General features: G+C 36.2%; 1 long non-coding RNA gene across 1 annotated transcript; it reads right to left on the minus strand.

Moving 5' to 3' along the window:
* Window positions 1–242: 242 nt before the first annotated feature.
* LOC136037621 (uncharacterized) lies at window positions 243–20,966 on the minus strand. The gene is made up of 3 exons (XR_010619989.1): window positions 20,883–20,966; window positions 16,320–16,432; window positions 243–523 (listed from the first exon to the last, which is right to left on the minus strand). It is a non-coding gene; the product is annotated as an uncharacterized LOC136037621 (long non-coding RNA).
* Between the last annotated feature and the right edge of the window lie 463 nt (window positions 20,967–21,429).

Consider the following 21,429-nt stretch of genomic DNA (forward strand, 5'->3'; position numbering starts at 1 on the left):
AAAAAACATCTAACTTGCCCATATATTAAGAAATACAGCCCCCCCCCCAAAAAAAAAAAAATCACGCATCGATGCCAATGTTCTAAAGAGAGGAGTTTGTTTTTAGGGATTTGAAAATTTAATTTCTCAATTGCAGTAATTTCCCGTTTCATAATCTGATTCATTTGCTTATTAATGCCCCCACATTTGATTCAAGCGGTTATTAAGTTATTCTAAACGCAAGAAAATAAAAGTCTGCAGCATTCAGTTTATTAAATAGATTACAAAATTTAAATTGGCAAGAATTCAATACAACGCAAATAAGAAAACTGTGCTATATTTTTTTGGTATATATAAAGCTTTAACTTGCATCTAAAAAATAAAAAAGCAGGAAATAATAAAATTATATATACACATAATATAACCAGTAGAGAATAGAAAAAATTAAAAAAGAGAGAGGAAATATTTTCCTTGATAATTCATCAATCCGTCTTGAAGATGTCTTGTGCTTGTGAACCTTCATCTGCAGAGAAGTAGTTGGAATCTAAAAGAAGTGGAACATAATCATAGATAATATTAAACTTATTGGTTTATATAAAGAAAATTAGTAGCGTTGGAACACTAGAACATCACAAGCATCCTTAAATTTGGGCAAAAAGAAAAGAATGACAATGTTTTCCCTATTCACCACAATTTGCCAGAAGACTTTCCCGTTTAGTTTCGTTTTCTAAACAGTCTTAAACATCGGTCTCAAAAGACAGTCTCAAAAGATTGAAGAAATATTAAGCTTCATGCAAGGGCATATCGACGATTTTTTTCAGGGGGGTTAGAAGAAAAGTTAAAAAACACAACAAAAATTTGTTTATATGCATTTTTATTACTTTTTACGAGTTGGACAAAAATTTTGGGCATGGGGTGGGGGGGGGGGGTTCAAACCCAGTAGTCTCCCCCCTAGATAAAAATTTTGATGTCATATATGGTAATTTCTATTTTGTATCCAAATGTTATTTTTTAGCAATCTTTTCATGACGAGGCTTGCTTTGCCGTCAATTGGGGTAAACTACTTAACTATGTTCAGCTAGTTCTTTCAGTTGGTACCAATTTTACCCCTGTAAAACAGCAGAAACCATCTTTTGAAGGATTATAATCGTGGTGTGGGCTGTCTCCATTGGGAGGCTGATCCACGTTCCAACTGGTGTTAACAAGGCATTAGTTGATAAATATTCCTTCCTACAAGCATCCCTCTGAAACTGATCAATGTGAACATGACGAGATGAATTAGTCATGTCATCTGAGCTTTCGTCCTGATCATTTTTAATATCTCAAGCATTTTATTAATAGGTATTGTACCTTTTTGTACAGATAATATAAAGTCAAATTAAAAAATTTCTTTGAGAATTATTGCATAGATAAAGCTTCTTTCTTTTCGATTAACTATATATCATTTTCTTTCTATTTTAATTATTTACCCCACGGTGGAATTTTTATTTCTTCTCAATGTATGGTTCTCTTTTAATTACTTACAATCTGATTATTTTCACTTCGACTCATGTCTTTCTTGCCACTCTTTATATTTATCTTTTAAGCTCTTGAAGTGACTGAGGGTGTGGGGGTCACAAACCATAAGCAAATAAAATGATCAAAGTCACTCATGCAGCCTTAAGTTAAAAGAGCATTGCCAACCATCCCAGGATTAAGTTACTCTAACCCCATCGAGATTTCTAACCCCATCAGTCTTGAGCTTTAAGGAGACTTTGCTGTGTTCAACTTTTATTGGGAACTTTGGGAGCATAATAAACAAAGAGTTCCAAATAGGGACAAGTCCTTTTATTAGACTGTGAAACAAAAATATAAACAAAGGCTCTAAATATTTATATGACACAGGCGGTCGTCACCATCAGTGAAGTTACTAACGTATCAAAATTAGAACAAACTATATTTATACTAAAACAAAATAATCACTTCAGGGTCAAAGCAATTTACCGGTGCATTGACTTAAAAACTTCCCTAACTGTTCATGAAATTTGTAATGCAGCGTTGAATAAAGGTGATATAATTTTCTTCTAAGTTGCAGGTCACAACAAGTTACCGTAACTTGATGAGGTTACTTGATGATGTCGATGATGATGACCAACTATGTCGTTTAAATATCTAGAGCCTTTGTTTATATTTTTGTTTCTCTGTCTAATAAAAGGACCTGTCCCTATTTGGAACTCTTATATATTTCGTAATGGAAAAACCAGTGTGGTCATGGAAGAAAAAAAAATACCAACTTTGGGAGCAAGAAAAATCCTGGAGAAGAAGCAGGAAAAAAAAGCACGGCGAGAATTCAATGACAATTGCATCAAAATATTTGCTTCCCATATACAAGGATAAATATATTTTATTTTAAGGTGAGTGTTCGTCATCAGAAGAACACGCTAAAATGGTCACAATAATGTGGCCTTAATAGTTTGATAACCGAAGAGGGTCAATGCCCCTGCCCATACCTATCCATTCTATAGATAGATAGCGCATGCTTCAATTTTCTCTTTCGTGTTTTTTCGAGAAAACAGAAATACAACTGAGTTTAGATTTCCTTTCTACACTTTTGTCACATGAACTACATAAAAAGATCCCAAAAAATACTATGTAGGTTGCTGGTTTAAAAAGAAAAATGGCGAGCAAACCAAATTTTAAAACCCTAGAAAAAAAACAGAATTGAACAAATTTTTGGAATTTTAACAGTACCAGGTAGGGTATCTGATTTTTTTTCTAAGCTTTTCTCTTAGATAGAAAAAGGTAAAATTTATCTCCAATCACTTTTACTTTTTATAAGGATTGCCCACACTCCTCCAGAAAGGCCACATCAGGATCACAATCTTGAAAAACATTAATGAGGTGTTGCGCCCATAAATATCATATACCGAAAACAGTAAAAACCTTCATGACTTTTGACAATATTATTGATTTTTCTTTAAGTAACATTGAAGTTAAATTTATTAACTTGAAAACATTTTCCAAGAAAACAAGAAAACGAAAAAACACAACAACAAAAACGTTAGGCTAGTTCAATGGCACCCAAGGATTTACTCACGAATAAATTATTATCGGCTAAAAACCACTTACCACAAACCACTCACAATTAGGTTTTAGTAACATTGAGATTCAACCAGCACTAATTTCGGCCAATCAGAATTTTTCATCCAATTTCTAGGCCAATCAGAAAACTTCATTAAAAATTTAATTGGATCTAAGTGGCGCAGGCTAAACATTGGTATTAGTAAAATCTTATTGTCAATTTACCTGTAATAGTACAGGAAAATGAGCTCCAAAAAGAGGTCGACCCGAAACAAATTGCAACAGAAATGATTTTTACACCATCTTGTAGAGAAAAAAAACCGAACAACATATCCATTTTCGCATATTCTGAGTCGACGCAAAATAACCGTTTTTTGGCTTTTAATGCTATTTTTTTCCGTTATTCGAATAAAAATCGCAAGTTTCGTGAACATCGGTTTTTCTTGAACTGAAGTATGATTCTAACCCAAAATAACATGGTGAGACCGAAAACGAAGTCGGATTTAGCGTAAGAAGCACCATAAAAGAGTAACTGTATTTTTCGACTTTTTTCGCCTACAAATTACAATTTTCGTTGTAGCCCGATTTTCTTGAATGAAAGTGTGGTTCTGACGTAGAATCACGAGCTGAGACCGAAAATAGAATCAAATAGGTTGTTCACTGAGCCAGAAAAAAAAATCGTAATCATTAATGAATGATCTACATTTTTTTAGAAAATAATTAGGGAAAGTGAATTACAAACCGAACTGGTTTTCAGTGATCAGTATCGTAAATCACACTTAAAACACTCTTCGTATACTATTTAGTGTCAACCCATAGTGTCTAATCTTCACAGTCTATTAAATAGAATCAATCTTATAAAAAATACAAAATAGAGAATCAGATTCCGACTAGTTTCACAACTTCTTCATTTGGAATAGATTAACGACTAGGGTTCTAGGTTCTCTTCATCATTGTTGCTGTCGATTTTTGGGGAGTTGGAACACATTGTTCCCTTGCAGGTTCTGCTTGCTGAAGTACAAACTAAGCCGTTTTTAAAGCAGCTACACCTCGCTGAACTACACTGTACACGACAGGAGCACTTCACAATCTTTAGGAGCATACGCGGGGCTGGTGGGAGGTCACTTGTTAATGGGTACAAGAAGTCATCTTTATTCTTCCATCCCCATTCCTCGGCTTTCAGTTCCGGATCAGGCTCCCCGGTCCATACCTGAACTTGATAAAAAAAACTCTATAGCTATGAAACTTGGCTGCATCAGAAGTTGTCGGCAGATGTTCTGGGTGAACAAAAGAGTTTGCCGTTGTCACTCTCTTTTCAGAAACTTCTCTGCGGAGTTTGTTCAAGTTCCCTCCTTTCGACGAACCGTATATGATTAGCAGGGCGTCTTCACCAGCGGTCTTGATTTCTTCCTTCGAAGCGGACTTCTGCATGAAAACTGCAGCTGATTTTCGGAAATCATTGTCTTCTATCAGCCTCTTCAGTGCAAGACATTTTCCCACACCGTGGATTCGCGAAGTAGAGTCACAGCCTAACAGGGCGTGAGCAAAAAGGATCAGATGACAAGTATCTTGTCCCAGCTCCTCTTTCAGGGTGTGTATGTCCCATACTCGGGGAGCTTTATTCGACTTTGGCTCAGGTGCGAAGAATAGTTTCTTGCTTGACAAATCACAGCGGTAGCATAAGAGAACCAATAGATCGGTATCGTCCCCAATTACGGCAGTGTCGTGATACCATGAAGAGGCAACAGCAGCTTCCACAATCGGGACATCTGCGTCACCTGATGCCTGGGAGACAGAGACACCCTTTGCACGGAGATGACCAGCCAAAGCGCAGATAAACCTGGCTTTGTTTTTCTTGCAAGATAAGAAATCTTCTTTCTTCACCTTGAGTTGCATATCTGCTGCGAAGAAGATCTCACGGCCAACTGTACGACTCCTCTGCGAGTGAGCCATATCTTTTATGGAAGCCCCACCATCGTAGCCGTCGAAAACGATAGTGGCAGAAGGGTACTTTCCTGTCACGTAAGTTGCATAATGGTCTAGAATCTCCAGGTATCTTTCATTTTTTGTCCATGGTATCCTGTGCAGCAGAGCTCCTCCGTCTAGGATATATCGAGTGCCTTCAGGGAGGGGAAATGACTGCTTCTCAAGGTTGCACGCCTGGGCTATGGCCTTCGCAAGTTCTGGTTTGTTCGCAGTCCGGAGCATGCAGGAGCTGTCAAAAAGTGACGCTGGGTAGGAACACAGTTCGTGTTGAAAGTAATCAGTTTCCGTAAGATTGATCCTTTTCGCGATCATGATAAACCTCTGAAAAAGAAGAGTCGGGTCTAGTCGTTTGCAGTCTCCGCTTGGACTTTGCTTAGTCGTCATCTGGATTGCCTGTTGTTTTCGTCGAAATACAAAGTCAGAGACCAGCTGTCCAGACATGGCGTCAATGACTTTTAGGCCAACATCTTTGGCAGAATCAACGTTGGCAGACGGATAGGCAGTTAGACCATTTGCTATGCTTCTTAACTTAACAACTCCCTCAAATGGTGAACCCCTTTCCAGAAACTCGATAATCGTCTGCGTATCTTTGCAGTCTCTCAGTTGCATCGGCTCTGACATCTCCTTGTGCTGATCGCTTGTAACGTACAGAATTTATGAGATACGTTCCATCAGAAGGTTTACTGTAGAGCAGACTGGTCGCGACAAAACCCATAAGGGCCTCTGAGCCTCTGTCATGCCGCTGCTGTTGGTAAGGCCACCAGAGGTTTTAAGAGAGCGCATAAGCTCCTGTTCAATGACAAGATCTGTGGAGAGTCCAGCCCAGAATCTATCAGAACGTCTTACTACATGCATGCCACTCTGGAAAGGCTGGTAGACCGTCAAGGTCTACCAGCCTTCTCGTATAGGTTTCTCGTAGAGGTTTCTGAGTTCCACAATTTCTTCGGATTGTAGTCTCGGCTCATCAAAACTAGCTTGGCTGTCGGCAAAAACCTCAGAAAGCAGAATGGCGTGTAGCGCAGCGTCAATAAGTAAATGTCCACGTACTGCTCTAGCGATCGCTTTTCCGCTGTGAAGGTGGGGAACAGTATTGGGCGCATACACGTGTTCAAGAACCTCTCTGAGTCCTGACCCATCCATGATGTAACCCACTGCTCCAAGAAAACTCATCATGGTATGGAATCCGCCAAGTTTCAGGACGACTTTTGAAAGTGCACTTCCTGGTGAAGCCGCTTCGACAATTTTCATGGCTTTCCACAAGGTGTATTTCAGGGGACGATTGTCTTCTCAATAGATGTCGCTGTAAAACAAAAAAAAACAAATAACTTAAACTGACCTGAAACATCCAAGAATTTGACGCAAAGCAGTAAAGTACAATAATTTGTCCTTTAAACTTTTAAGGTATTCAGTTCCGAACCACCATTATAAAAACCGACTTCTTACCTGCGCTAATCATTCATCAGAACACTAGCAGATTTACCGGAAAGTATTACTCGACTGTTAGATGGCGGAATTTCGAATAAAATTTTTTCTCGGGGTAGATGACGAATTTAAATAAAGGTTATGACTGTCACTGACCGGAACTAGTTTTCTACTCGACTTTCTGGCAATACTTGATGTCTTCGTCTAATTGATTTCTCAGTCAAATCTTGGGAATAAACTTTGAAAATTTTAAAACACTAAGTGATGAATGTGACGATTTTCATTTTTATTGCATTACGTAGCCTTCGAAGTGTCTTATACTAGTGCCTAGTTCAGGTATTTTTACGAAAAACCGATCATTTGTTGAATAACAAGTGCCGATTGATTGTCTTTACAAAAGTTACCGCAACGCATATTGATGATAGTGAAACTTTTTTGTTTTGCACCAGACACCCGATTTTACTTCATTTTCTGTCTCAGCTTGTCATTCTGGATCAGAATCATACTTCATTTCAAGAAAAACGGTCGGATACTAAAATTATATTTTTTTATCGGAAAACGTAAAAAAATCGCATTAAAAGCCAAAACACGGTTATTTTGCGTCGACTCAGAATAAGCGAAAATGGATATGTTGTTCAGTTTTTTTTTTCTCTACAAGATGGTGTAAGAATCATTTCTGTTGCAATTTGTTTCGGGTCAAACCTCCATTTGCCTGTACTATAAGTGATTATGTCATTTTAGCTCATCATATATGCAGGAGCAGTTTTACTAAATTTAGCGTACTAAATATTAATTACCTCAGCTGATGTCACAAGAACATATTTTGCCGTCTCGAGAGTTTCCATGCTAATAGGAAGCATTTCAAGTTTTTACAAGAGCAAAATAATATAAAAATATTCTGTCAATGATTGATCTGTATTATGCTTGAACAAACTTAGTTGTCATGTGAATTTTTGCTGCTTAACTTTAGGATATCTTGAATTTTTTCAACTCGGTGTGCTTACTCAGAGATTTCGTGGTAACGATTACTAAGGAGTGACGCGACTCAATAGCAGCGGAATCCTTAAAAAACAGAATTCTTATATAAATTTTCTATGATTTTCTTATCATATTCTATGCTTTTGGTGATGATATGACCCTCCATAGTCTTTGGGGAAAGGGCTGTAAGCGTTATTGGACGTATTGACATCGAACGTATCAGTTTCGGGCATATCGGTAAACACCCTTCAAACGTTGAGACTTTCTTTTTCAACTGGAACTAAAAAGTATATTTAAAAATGGAAATGTACCTAACTGATTCCGTATATAAGGGGGATACCCCCCTTCCGAAAAGAATTAAATAAAAATATCACGGCAGTGCTCCTTCCATATTAAATGCATCCATATTTTTCAGCGAACGCTAAGCATCTTCTTATTTACAAAAACGATAGCAACCTTACATTGCGCTATTGTTTTGTTTTCCTCATGATTGCTTTAAAAATTGCTTTGAAAAATCATTGCTCACTATCTAAAACAAGAGAAATGGCAATAGCAATTATTTGAAGGAAAAGCATTTTTAAGTTCTTTCATTGGCAAGCAAGATCCTAAACTTGACATTGTTACTCCGATTGACAATAACAGGAGCGACTGTGTAAGTAGGGATATCTGCGAGCCAATTATTGTCGCTGAAGATGTAACCATGATGGTCATTCCACTGACTGTCCAAACAGACCTGTTTACGGTAGTCCACTACAACGTAGATTGTCTCAGATCTAAGTTTGTCCTCATATCCAGTTCCTATATTTAGAGAACTCGGTAAAACCAATTATTATGTGCATCACTAAGACCAATCTCAACCATGAAAAAGGGACTAGTGAGGTCGCCATTCAAAGATACACGCTCCTCAGGCGATATCGTGAACGTAGTGAAGGCGATATATACGGAGGAGGAGGTGTTGCTGTTTATCTACAAAGCCATTTACCATATTCACACCTAAATGTACTAGATTAAAAAGGCGATTAAACAGGCTGTGGATTAGGGTCACCCTCCCAAGTAAGTTCATGGTTTTTGGTACCGTGTATAACCATCCAACCTGGAAGATTACCAGCTACCTTGAAGCATCCCTCGAATGCATTCAGGGGAAGTAAGCAAAGTCTTAATTATTCTCCATGGAGACGGCAACGTTCATCATAGCACGTGGCTTTGCAGCAAAAATACTGATAAGGAGGGCTTGGATTTATATTAAAAATCTTTCTCTGACGGGCTGAAACAACTTGTCAATTTTCGACACGTATTACGGCCAAAACGGATCATTTTGTCTTGACATCTTCCTTATAGATCACCTTGACTGCTTTAAGGTATGCGCTCATATTTTCAAAAGTGACCACATTGCAGTCAGTGCACGCGGAAACTTTTGTATTTCACCTCCAATGAAGCATGAGCGAACGATATGGCAAAACAATAAAAGTCATTGGTACGGTCCGAGGTGATAAGGACAAACCTTGGCTCAACGCCCATTGTAAGAGGTCTATCTGAGAAAAGCAAGCGGCCCACAGGTGATGGCTACTTTCAAAGAGCGAACAGAAAAAATCAAATTCATCAACACGCCCAAAGATGCAGTCAATATGATTCGGTAGTCCCGGTTTTGGTATAAAAATAAATTCGCCACCAAGCTTCAACATAATTTGGCAAAGAGTTGGAGAAGAATCGTCAAGGAGGCTTTACGGTCGTCCAAAGGGACTTCAATTCCTTCTATATAAGTTAACGAGACTGTGGTGCAAGATCCAGAGACAAAGGTTGAAACTCTTGCTAAGGCTTTTGCCGAGTTCTCGAGTCTGGACAACTACAATAGGGAAGGGCTAAATTTCTCCTTCCGAACCAGTACTGTCCCGCATCGTCTGAATTTTTCTGCTCCTAATAACTTTCGAATTTTGTGGCATCTTGGTGTGACCAAAGCCACAGGTCCTGAAAACATACAAAATGTTGTCCTCAAATCCTACAGTGCCAAACTAGCTTGACCTTCGTCATAGATTTTCTGGATATGCTTTCACTCCAAAACCTTCCCGCAATCATGGAAATACACCCATGTTATACCTACCCTAAGGCCAGATTGCGATCCAACGAGCGTAGGCTCCTATAGGCCTATTAGCCTCCGCTCCTGTGCTGCTAATTTCTATGAGAGCGTCTCTAATATAACGCTTCAACAGTTCCCGGAATCAAACGACCTTCTAGGCAATCGCTAATATGAATTCTGCCGGAAACACTCAACATTAGACTGCTCAGTGGCCCGACATCAGGAGTGGATCAGACTTCTGGCAATGGGGTACAGCATTATTTCATTGGACATGCCAAAAGTCTCGACAGACCATGGCCCCGTGGTCTGCTAAAGAAAGTCAATGTGTCCGGTGCTCGAGGAAAAAAAAAGTAACTTAGAGCTTTCTTTCCAATCATGCACCGTGGGTTGTTCTACGGGTATTTTTCCTCCGAATATTCAGTGAAAGCACGGGTTCCCTGGGGCAGTGTCTTGGGACATACGCTTCTCTTCATCTACATAAACGACATGGGAGACAACCTTGCAAGCCCTTAGCAGCACTTTGCCGTCAATACCACGACAAACTAAGCCGTCCCAAAATACGTAGACCCAACAAAAGCCTCCCTTTCCCTACAAATTGATCTTTTAAAATTGAAATCTGGTCTGATGCAAGGATTATCAATTGCAATACATTGAAAACAAAGGAGCTTCTTATAACCCGATCAAAGGTGCCACGTGAACATCCCAATGAAATGTGGCACGTACAGTTTCCTTTTTCAAAAATGAAAATATAAAGAGAGTCGACAAGCTTCTGGGGATTCATTTCCTCCACTGATTTCTCTTAGAATAACCACATAGAAGAACTTCCTGCGCAAGAAAGCAGGGAGTTACTCTTCGTTGTAAAAACCTTGTTTTGCTCAAATGAGGTTAGAAATAGATGTTCCTACAATAGAAAATGATAAAGTCATTTTGATGATTGAGTAAACACTAGAGGAGAATATATTGAAGATTTAAGACGATACAGAAGGCGAGCATCATTTAAGCTGTTATTCTTCGTGGGGTAAGCTCTGTAAGCCTGTTACTTCTTATAGCAAGTTTTGTACAAATTTTATTTTCTTCATCACGTTTTTATTTGGTAAAGGCGGGTGTAGTTAGAATTGCGAACATATATCACGTGCTGCAGAAGAAATAATTAAGCATGAAGACCGTGGCTAGGCAAGATTGAAATCAGTTGATGTTGAAAATGAAGTGAAAGCTAAAATAATATTCGGAAAACTGACAGTGAATTCAACAAGAATACTTCTAGCGAGGAGTTAGTAGTTGAGCCAAGAAGGTGAAGAAGTGTTGTCTCGTAAGAAACTTTATAGTACTCTAGATTTTAGCAGACTTTTCTGTAGGAAAAGAAACAGAAATACAACAATGATTCCAATATGGTTTAATGCTGCACGCCACTTCTTTCCGTATGGCTGCCTTAACGAAGCAATTGCAATAGCATTATCATTTAAATAAGTCGGTAAATATGACAAGCCAGTCTTGAAAATCCATTGTCCCTGACCCAAAACAATTTGGCTAGTGCCAATTCTACGGGAAGCATTTACTCGTAGGCTACTTCTTAATCCCAGCCTGTTATCTCGGTGCGCTTCCAACATAGGACAAACCTTCTACAGTTGTCATTCATTTCATATTTTCAAATAGTTTTTTTTTTAATCTTCATTTTACCCTGCTATGATAACCAACCTCAAAAAACACGAAAAAAGAATGAAAATAAACTAAAATATAAAAATAAATGCTATTGGACACTCTACACAATACATTTTGCCAAAATTTTGCAATATAGGAAGAATATTCCCGAATTCCTTTTTTTTTCATTATTTTTAATTTTCATACTTTCTTTTTGGCTACTAAATTTTGTGTTCCATGCGTTTATTGTATGCTCAGTTCACAACAGATTAAATAAAATAAAAACAGTTTTTTTTTCAACTGAAAGTAAGGAGTAACATCAAAACTTAAATGAGAAGAAATTATTACGTATGTGAGATGGGTTGCTCCCTCCTCAATACCTTGTTCTTTACGATAAGGTTTTTAAGTACTTTTACAAAAATTTCTTTTTGTCCTAATTAACCGACACTTGTTTTTCGGAGGTTGTTCCTGAAGAATTAGGACAAAAAGTCAAACTTTCCTGCAAAGAGCGAGGAGTCGAGGAGGGGGTACCTCCTCATATATATACTAATTTCTGTTCGTCATAAGTTTTAAAGTTGCTCCTTACTTTCAGCTGGAGCTTTTTTTATTTATTTAAATTCTGATCGTTTTTTAAACAATACTGGGAAATTCACCCCCCCCCCCGTCCACAGAGGGGTCCTCTAGAAAATTCAATCCCAGCGAAAATTTGTCCTAGTCAATTATGATTGACATCTCCACATGTTAAATTGAGTCGAAATAGAGACAGTAAGGCCAATAAAAATAATTTTTTGTTGGATTTTAATGGGAAAATCTTATAACTTAAAGACCTTTTCCCATGGGCTTAGTTATTGGAACTTTCAACTATGTTGAACTAAATGGCTATTTCAAAATTTTGATCGAGCTACTTTGACAAAAAAGGGCTTGGGAGGGGGGCTTGCCGCACTCCAATGTTTTTGGTCACTTAAGAAGGGCACTAGGGCTGTTAATTTCCTTTCGAATGAGCTTTATCTCGATATTCTAGGACCCCTGGTTTATACGATCACCCTTTGGGGCAAAACAAACAAACAAATAAACACGCATCCGTGCTCTTTCTTTTGGGAAAAAATGCAAAATTCCACATTTTTCAAGATGGGAGCTGAAAACCTATACAACAGGGTTCTCTGATATGTTGAATCTGATGGTGTGATATTCATTAGGATGCATTGACTTTTAGGAGTGTTTCCTCTTTTTTTCGAAAATCAGGCGAATTTTCTCAGGCTCGTAGCCTTTGATGGGTAAAAATAAACTTGATGAATATTATATAGTTTGAATCAACATAGTAACCGATTCTTTTGATATATCTATTAATTATATCAAAATTCCGTTCTTTAGTGTTTCGGTTACTATTTAGCCGTGCCGCTCTTTACTTACAGTTTGTCACCGTGAACTGTTTGAAAATCTTATTCAAGATTCTTGTGCGCCCCAAAGGAATGCAGCAAACTAATTTCTTTGCTAATTACAGCTAATATGTATGAATTGTTCTTTAGTTCTGCTCTGGATAGATAGATTCATTCGAACAAAAACAAACTTACAACAAATAAACATAAAATTTTAATAATCAGAGAAACAATCAAAATCAAATTGAACAAAACTAAACAGGATTAGATTTTACACGGTAAATGGGTCGATTGAAATGTATATGACGCAAAATCAATGAAAGAAGATATGCCTTAGTAGGTAATTAAATAAAAAAAAACAAGTGTTTTTAAATTAAAGTAAGGAGCAATATTAAAACTTAAAACGAATGGAAATTACTCCATATAGGAAAGGGGCTTTTCCTCCTCAACGCCTGGCTCTTCACGCTAAAGTTTGACTCTTTCTCCTAACTCTATTTTTAAAACAGTAAGAAACGTTAGCGTAAAGAGCTGGGCGTTGAGGAGGAAAAGCCCTTTTCCTATACGGAGTAATTTCTGTTCGTTTTAAGTTTTAATGTTGCTCCTTACTTTCATTTAAAAACACTTGTTTTTATATTTAATTTCTGGACGTTTTTGAATTAATGCATGTTTTGATCTTGGATCTCCGCACATAAATAATTAAAACGAAATTTGCATATTAATTAATTGCAATTAATCGGAAGATTTTAAGAAAAAAGAAGCGAGGGAGGAGGCCTAGTTGCCCTCTAAGTTCTTGATTACTTAAAAAGCAACTAGAACTTTTAATTTTTTACAAACGTTTTAATTGGTAAAAAATATACGTAACTTACGAATTAACTTGCGTAACGAACTTCTATATTCGTATGTTTTTATTGCGCATATGAGGGGGTTCAACCCTCGTCGATACATCGCTCTTTACAATAAAGCTTAGATTTTGTCCCAATTCCTTAAGAATGACGTCTGAATCACAAAGGCCGTAGAATAAATAGTTGAAATTACTAAAAAATACTTCAGCGTAAAGAGTGAGGTATAACGAGGAGGTAAACCCCTCATATGCGTAATAATTTTGTTCGTTTTGTTTTAATGCTGCTCCTTACTTTCAGTAGAAAAAACTTTTCATATTTATTTTTTCATTGTTTTTTCAAATGCTAGAAAATCCTGCGCCCCCTTCATTGAAATTCTCTTCCCCCATGAGAAGTTTCTTCATGGAAATATTCTCCCACGTAACCCCCCCCCCCTCAACTCTCCCCACTAAACCAAAAAAATCCCCTGGAAACGTCTGTACACCTCCCAGTAACCATTACTATATGTAAACACAGGTCAAAGTTTGTAACTTGCAGCCCCTCCCACGGGAACTGCGGGGGAGTAAATCATCCCCAAATACATAGTTAATAGGTTTTTTGGCTATGGTGAATAAAATGGCTATCTCAGAATTTTGATCCGGTGACTTTGGGGAAAAATGAGCGTGGGAGGGGGCCTAAGTGAACTCCAATTCTTTGGTCACTTAAAAAGGGCACTAGAACTTTTAATTTCCGTTAAAATGAGCCCTCTAGCAACATTCTAGGACCACTCAGTCGATACGATCACCCCAGGGAAAAAACAAAAAACAAAAAAAAAAACAACAAATAAAGACGCATCCGTGATCTGTCTTCTGGCAAAAAATGCGAAATTCCACATTTTTTAGATATCAGCTTGAAACTTCTACAATAAGTTTCTCTGATACGCTGAATCTGATTGTGTGGTTTTCGTTAACATTGCATGACTTTTAGGGGGTGTTTCCCCCCTATTTTCTAAAATGAGGCAAATTTTCTCAGGCTCGTAACTTTTGATGGGTATAACTGATCTTGATGTAACTTATATTTAAAATCAGCATTAAAATGCGATTCTTTTGATGTAACTATTCACATCAAAATTCCATTTTTTTAGAGTTGCGGTTACTATTGAGCCGGGTCGCTCCTTACTAGGTAAAACTAGGTAAAAACAAAAATTAATTAATTTCAACAGTAATATCACCTAAGCCAGTCGATACAAGTTACTAGCTGGTCGGTAAAATTCTTTGCCCCTTCCCCCGAAGCATTTCGGCTAGTGACGCCTCTGGCTCTCGTAGAGATGCAGCCTAGGATTCAGAGGATAAAACATGTTCGTGACAAGGCCTAACGATTCGTAAGCATTTTCATCAATATTGTTTTTGTGTAATAGCCCGCATTGTTGTCGCACCTGATTCAAAATTATCTTGCCATTGGCTTATGCTCTCTCAACACAGGTAGATACACGAAAGATGGGAGTTTAGAATAGATAGACTACTTCATGAAGACAATTTTAACACGGATCTTATAACTGAATTTCAAATACTTTCCTTGTCCATCTGAATCATGCCCCCCCTCCTGAAAATTAGTCATTACTTAAGTATCTGATACGGTCAAGGAGTATAGATACAATCTATCCATTTTTTTTTGTGTTGCAAAATGTGAAAGCTGAACCCTTTTGCACCCATCAGAGATCCAATAGAAGAGTAACACTGTAAAAATTGGACAGAATCAAGCAAAGTAGCTTAGCATGAATCATTAGTATGTGACTTAATTAATTAACATACTGACAAACCCTCAACTGCAGATGTGAAAGAAAGCAAAACCCTTTTGAATGAAGTGCCCCCATGGGGAAGGAAAAGAAGGCTTCAGCGCATCTAAAAGACTAAACTGATATACAAATCACAAAATTTCGTTATATTCCGACAGAATAGACATTTTAATTATAAAAAAAACAAACACCTTTTTATTTACCTTCCCTCGCCCCTTTAACTTTCATTGAAGATTTGCCCAGCCCGTTCCGAAAATACTTCTGCACACGCTCCTGTTCTGAGTTCAATATTCGAAGTTCAAATGATCTTCAAAAACTGTTTTGAAAGCAAAAATACTGATAAAGAGGGGTTGGGCTTATATTATAAATCTTTCTGGGTATTATAAAACTTGTCTGGGCTCAATATGGGTAGTTAACGGGCAGCTATAAAGTGCAGGTTTATTTGGTCGTCAAGGGATTTATCGAAGAGTCTGACAAATCATCCGACCCAAAGACGAACGTCTAAAAGGTCAAACCGATGAATTGAAAATGATTATACATAGTAGACATTGGAGTCTACCAACTAAGCTAACAATTGCGAACTGTGTAGAATCTAAAGTTTGAATTAAATAAACAAAAATCGCAAGATTTGGGAATGAACGCGGAACAAACATTAGAAACAGACATCATGAATCCCCATAAAGACCGTTTCGGTACTTGTCGGTTATTGGAAACAGATTCAAGAATTACGCTTAGGTTACAGCTCCATGGCTACTAAAACAAATGACGGATGACACAATGCATTGGACTTAGACAGAATGCATTGGACTTTTGGGCTACATATTGGCACATTAGGAGGAGGAGTTTGGGTTATGTTAGGTTAGGTTGGACTGGGTCAGGTTGATTAGGTGGGGTTAGGTTGAGTTAGGTTAGGCTAGATTAGGTTAGGTTTCCATGATTTTGTTTCTAAAGTATTATTTTATCACCAAGTTTGATTACATTTTATTAGGATTAACCTAACTTCACTTCTTGGGCGTGTTTCCAATAACCGAGAGCTACCACAGTTTCTACCAAAAATTTTTCCTTTGGTGAAGATTTTCGTAATGCCCTAAAAGTTTAGGACTGAGTCTGCTCCCCATCCCTTCTTAAGGACATCCCTAAATAATCCTTATCATCAAGTTCAAGTCCTGTCAGCTGTAATATATAATGCATACCTCATCTTTTGTTGAACCTCCGTTGATTAGTTCTGTCGAGGAAAGAACATTTTTATGACATCTATAGAGGCAGTTGACATAAGTAAATTCAAGCAAAGCAGTGAAAACGAAAGCTGGAAAAAATTGTTTCTAAATTTGAGTATGTTTACACTAAAAAGACAAGATAGAAAATAAGAAAGACAAAAACTACAAACTTTCTATTATTTTAATATCTTGGATATCAGTGGCTTAATTTCGTCAAAACTCTGGAGGGGGAGAGGAGAAGTTGGAGCCACTTGTCCCAAATCAAGTGAAAACTAAAAAATGAACCATGAAGTACAATAAAGGCAAAGATAAACTAAAGATAACTGATCCGTTTTTGTGGATGATTGAATTGTGCAAGCTTATTTTAGTTTTGACAATATTTCTGAAGAAACTAAATTTCAGCTGGGGGACTAACTGAAGTCTGGAGGGACAAACTAAAACATGGGAGGGTACTTTTCCCCCTGCCCCGTAGCAGATTACACCACAGCTTGGGTTTGATCTAAAAAATAGCTGTAGTGCCTTCCTAATAAAAGCTTCATGACGGGATTTTTATTTAAAACTAGCTGTTGGGGTGGCGCTTTGTGCCACCCCAACACATAGTTGATGGGGCGCTTCGCGCCCCCCAAGCCCCCCGGGCGCGTAAGTCGTTACGCGCCATATTAGTTACGCGCCATTGTAGTTGTGTCCCTGTGTCCCACCTGTGAATATATATATATATATATATATATATATATATATATATATATATATATATATATATATATATATATATACATATATATATATATATATATATATATATATATATATATATATATATATACATATATATATATATATATATATATATATATATATATATATATATATATATATATATATATATATATATATATATATATATATATATATATATATATGTATATATATATATATATATGTATATATATATATATATATATATATATATATATATATTTTTTTTTAACTACGTAAAACATGCGAATATACAACATTCTTCGCTGTCCCATTGTCTGTGCATATAAATAGATTGTCAGGTTTACTGACTCTTGAACATGCAACATATAATTGTCCATGGGAAAAACAGTCCGTATTCAGATCTATACCTCATTATTCTAATGATGTGTCCCTGTGTCCCGGTCGTCATTTATATTCCCTGTGTCCCGGTCGTCATTTGTGTCCCGGTATCCCAGTTTGTAATTTCTCTTTGAGTGTCCCGGTCGTCATTTATATTCTCTGTGTCCCGGTGTCCCGGTCTGTAATTTCTATTCGAACAATCCCTGTGTCCCGGTCGTTATTTATATATCCCGCTTGTGCCCCCGGCGTCCCCGTTGTAGTTGTGTCCCTATGTCCCGGTCGTCATTTATATTCCCTGTGTCCCGGTCGTGATTTGTGTCCGGGTGTCCCAGTCTGTAATTTCTCTTTGAGGTTCCCGGTCGTCATTTATATTCCCTGTGTCCCGGTCGTCATTTGTGTCCCGGTATGTAATTTCATCAGTTGACAAACATGACGTCAGTCGACAAACAACTTCATGACGCATACAGCTCAATCCTTATAATGACTTCAGTCGACAAACATGACGTCAGTCGACACAAAAACATGACGTCACTCGACACACACACACACAACTTATTTTTATATATATAGAAAATATTTCCATTCCTTGGGAACACTCAAATTACGTGACCATTTAAAGTAATAGCTGTAAAAATGTTGACTTGGCATTAATTAGAATGATCAAAATTCAAATGAGGGAGATGAATACATAAGGGAATGCGTTTTGAAAACTGGTTCCAAATACGTAAAAATGTAAAGTTTAAAAACGAACAGCAATCAAACATAGGGGTTTAAAGCACCCCATCTAAATATTGGCGACCTAAAACTTTCCTTTTCGTAAATTCCACCAAAACGAATAGAGAATACTGCTTATAACTCAACCTCTTACAAAAATTGAAATATTTACCCTAAAAATGCATTTTTCTATATTGACAAGAGGCAGATAAATCAAATCACAACTACTGGCTATAAAAAGAAGAAATCTAGATCCTTTGTTTTCTAAAATTAGCATGAAAGACTTCTTAGGGCTCATGACATTTATATTACTGAAACCCGCTTAATTTCCTTGCCTCGAAATCACACCTTGGAAAAAGTTGAACATGAACTGAAAGGATGTCGTAGCCATTTTGAGCATTGAAATAAAATTTAGATCCATATTGGATACATATTTTTATTTACATTTGTTATTGACAAAATATTTGGAATAAATGTTTAGACATTTTTCTAAATTATGTCAAACAAAAAAAGTATTTTAATTTATCTAAAATGCCTCTGGTTCTAGCTTTTTCTTATTTTAAGTCTCTTCCATTTTTATCTAGGAAGGTTTTTGAAAGATGCTCTCAAGTCTCACGTCGAATAAAAGTGGTTAATGTGAAAGAACTAACAGCTCTTATTGTTCTAATCTATTCTTTGATAGAGACCATTGTGGCTGGACTCCAGCGATTATTTACCAGTATTCTTTCATTTGACTTAGCAGATGAAAGTTTCAAGGAATTTCCTGTTGCTACAAAAACTCACTTATTGTGTAAAATGAGATTGGCTGATTTCTTTTCTCCTGCTTCCCCACGAGAAAAGAAGTAATGTAACGGATATTGTTCTCGTGTTGACTAGAAAAAGCGGCCGCTGCTGGGTTTGTTTTTACTCTAATAGACATGAAAAGAAAACACTATATAATTTACTTATCATGAGCTGGTATAATCTGATTGCCTATTATACTAATTATAAACTAGTTATTTTCTGAATGAAAGTGATTAGCAAAATCAACACGTTCCTTTTTGTATAAATTTCCTGAAAAGACAACTTTTATTATTTACCATTATTTGATATTTTTCATTTCACTGAAGGTTTATGCGGAACGCATTCAAGATAAATTACTAATTCTTTAAAGCTCGGAGGACAAGTAGACGATTGTCACCTCATTTGCAGATTACACACACTGCACCAGTTGTTTCTACCAGTAATGGCAGTTTATATTAATTTTATTTATTTTTTTTTAAATTCCAATTGAGACTACTTAAACCTCACCTATAAATTTACCCACTGTGAAAATTGATCGAAAAAACCCAAAGTTAAAAACCTAAATAGACCTTTCACCCACCTCGTGCCCTGGGAACTTTTCAATTGCTGCTTACTTTTTTTATCCTCTGAATGTTTTTGTTTCTCAACCTGTATGTCTATGATCCTATAAACAAAGCGTCGCAATCGGTCTGAAATTTTTTGTAAAATATGGCTAATAAATTTCAATAGAATTAACAGTTCACTTAAAAGTCTGTTTTGTTTCCTCTCAAGCGTCGTTCCTCAAACTAGAGCGGTGTGATTCGGTAGACAAAGAGTAGTATTCGAGCATATGAGTACTATTAATTAGTAATCAATAAGTTCTGATAGAAGCAGTAATTCATTTCGATGTCTTTTTATTTTTTCACAGGGTTGCACATTGTCAGACAATTCCATAAAAATTATAACAGATTTTCTATTGAGACAACAGGTCATTTATCTTTATAAATGAATAATATAAATAATAAAATCTGATTATAAAAAGATAATGAAATGTTGATAATAAAAAAATATTTTTATGATTATAAAAATAATAAAATAATAATAATAAAATCTAAAATAATAAAATAATAATAAATATAAATACAAATAATAATAGCGCCTATTATCTTTCCCCCCTGAAGCGTCGTTTCTCAGAATAAAGGTACAAAATTCCATACACAACGGTCATTAAAAACAAAACAAAAACAACATAACAAAAAAATGTGAGTGAAAAAAAAACAAAAAAACAACAAGTTTTGTGTAGAAAAGAACATGTTATTTATAATTTGCTGTTCCCTCTTTAACCTTGTTTCTCAAAATAGAGGGCTACGATCTCGTAGACTAGGGGTTAAATCTTGGAGGGAAAAATTCAAACTTTATGGAGAAAAGAAAATGTTGTTTCCTATTGACGAATTGTAATAAATTTAAATAAGAGCTCATCTAGGTGCTCACAATTTTTTTCTCTGTTGGGTTGTTTCTCAACCAGGAGCGTTGCGATTCCATGGATAAGGTGATGCAATCGCTGAAAAAAAAAAAAAATAAATAATAATAATCGATGTTTTGATAATCTATAATTAATTGATTTCAGTCAAATATAAACATGAATTCAAAAATAAATATTAAATAAATGAATAAGCATGAATAAACCAATAGCTAATAAGATAATAATACCCTATCCATGGAATAAATAATTATTTTTAGTTATTTTTGTTATATGGCTTCTGTAAGGTAGCAGAGTTTATGTTCGACATTTTTCTTGGAAAGTGGAGTTTTGAGAAACAAAACGATTAAGAAACGATGGTTTGAAAACGAGATATATAATTCCCATTCGTAATACCGTCATATATCCTCTTATAAGTTTTGACTTGTGCTTAATTTATAAGGCAACTCAATAATTCAAGAAGTGAGAAAATAAAAGCATCTAACCAGTACAAGCTCCCATCCAAACATCGATTGCTTTCACATAGCTCACTTCAGGTAGTCCTACCTGAACACCTGAAAATATAACTGTTATTAATAATATTATCAGATGAACAACGGATAATTTGCTGAAATTTAGACCTGGCAATACTCCAATACTGTTAGTGCTTGGGCACGTCAAGAAGTTAATTTTTATTTATTTAAACATAATTACATAAACAGTAAATCTTATTTTGTTTACCCCCAAAAAGGTTCTATGCCCTGTAACGTAGGGTTTGTAAAAATAACAGTGACTCAAAAATTATTCGAAAGAGGAATATTTTAAAACTTTACCTTATCTAAACTTATAAAACTATTAAAATTATACTAAAATTATTAAAACTTATCTACCTCCAATAAAAGCTCTATGCCCTGTACAATAAGGGATTACAAAATAATAATGACTCAAAAGTTACTCAAAAATGAAATGAAAAAATAATAATTCCTAAGAAAACACAATTATTTATCACACAATGAAGAAGTAGGCTTTGAAAAATAATAAATTATGAAATTC

Source organism: Artemia franciscana, chromosome 17 (genome assembly GCF_032884065.1).
Source record: "Artemia franciscana chromosome 17, ASM3288406v1, whole genome shotgun sequence".
Lineage (NCBI taxonomy): Eukaryota > Metazoa > Arthropoda > Branchiopoda > Anostraca > Artemiidae > Artemia > Artemia franciscana.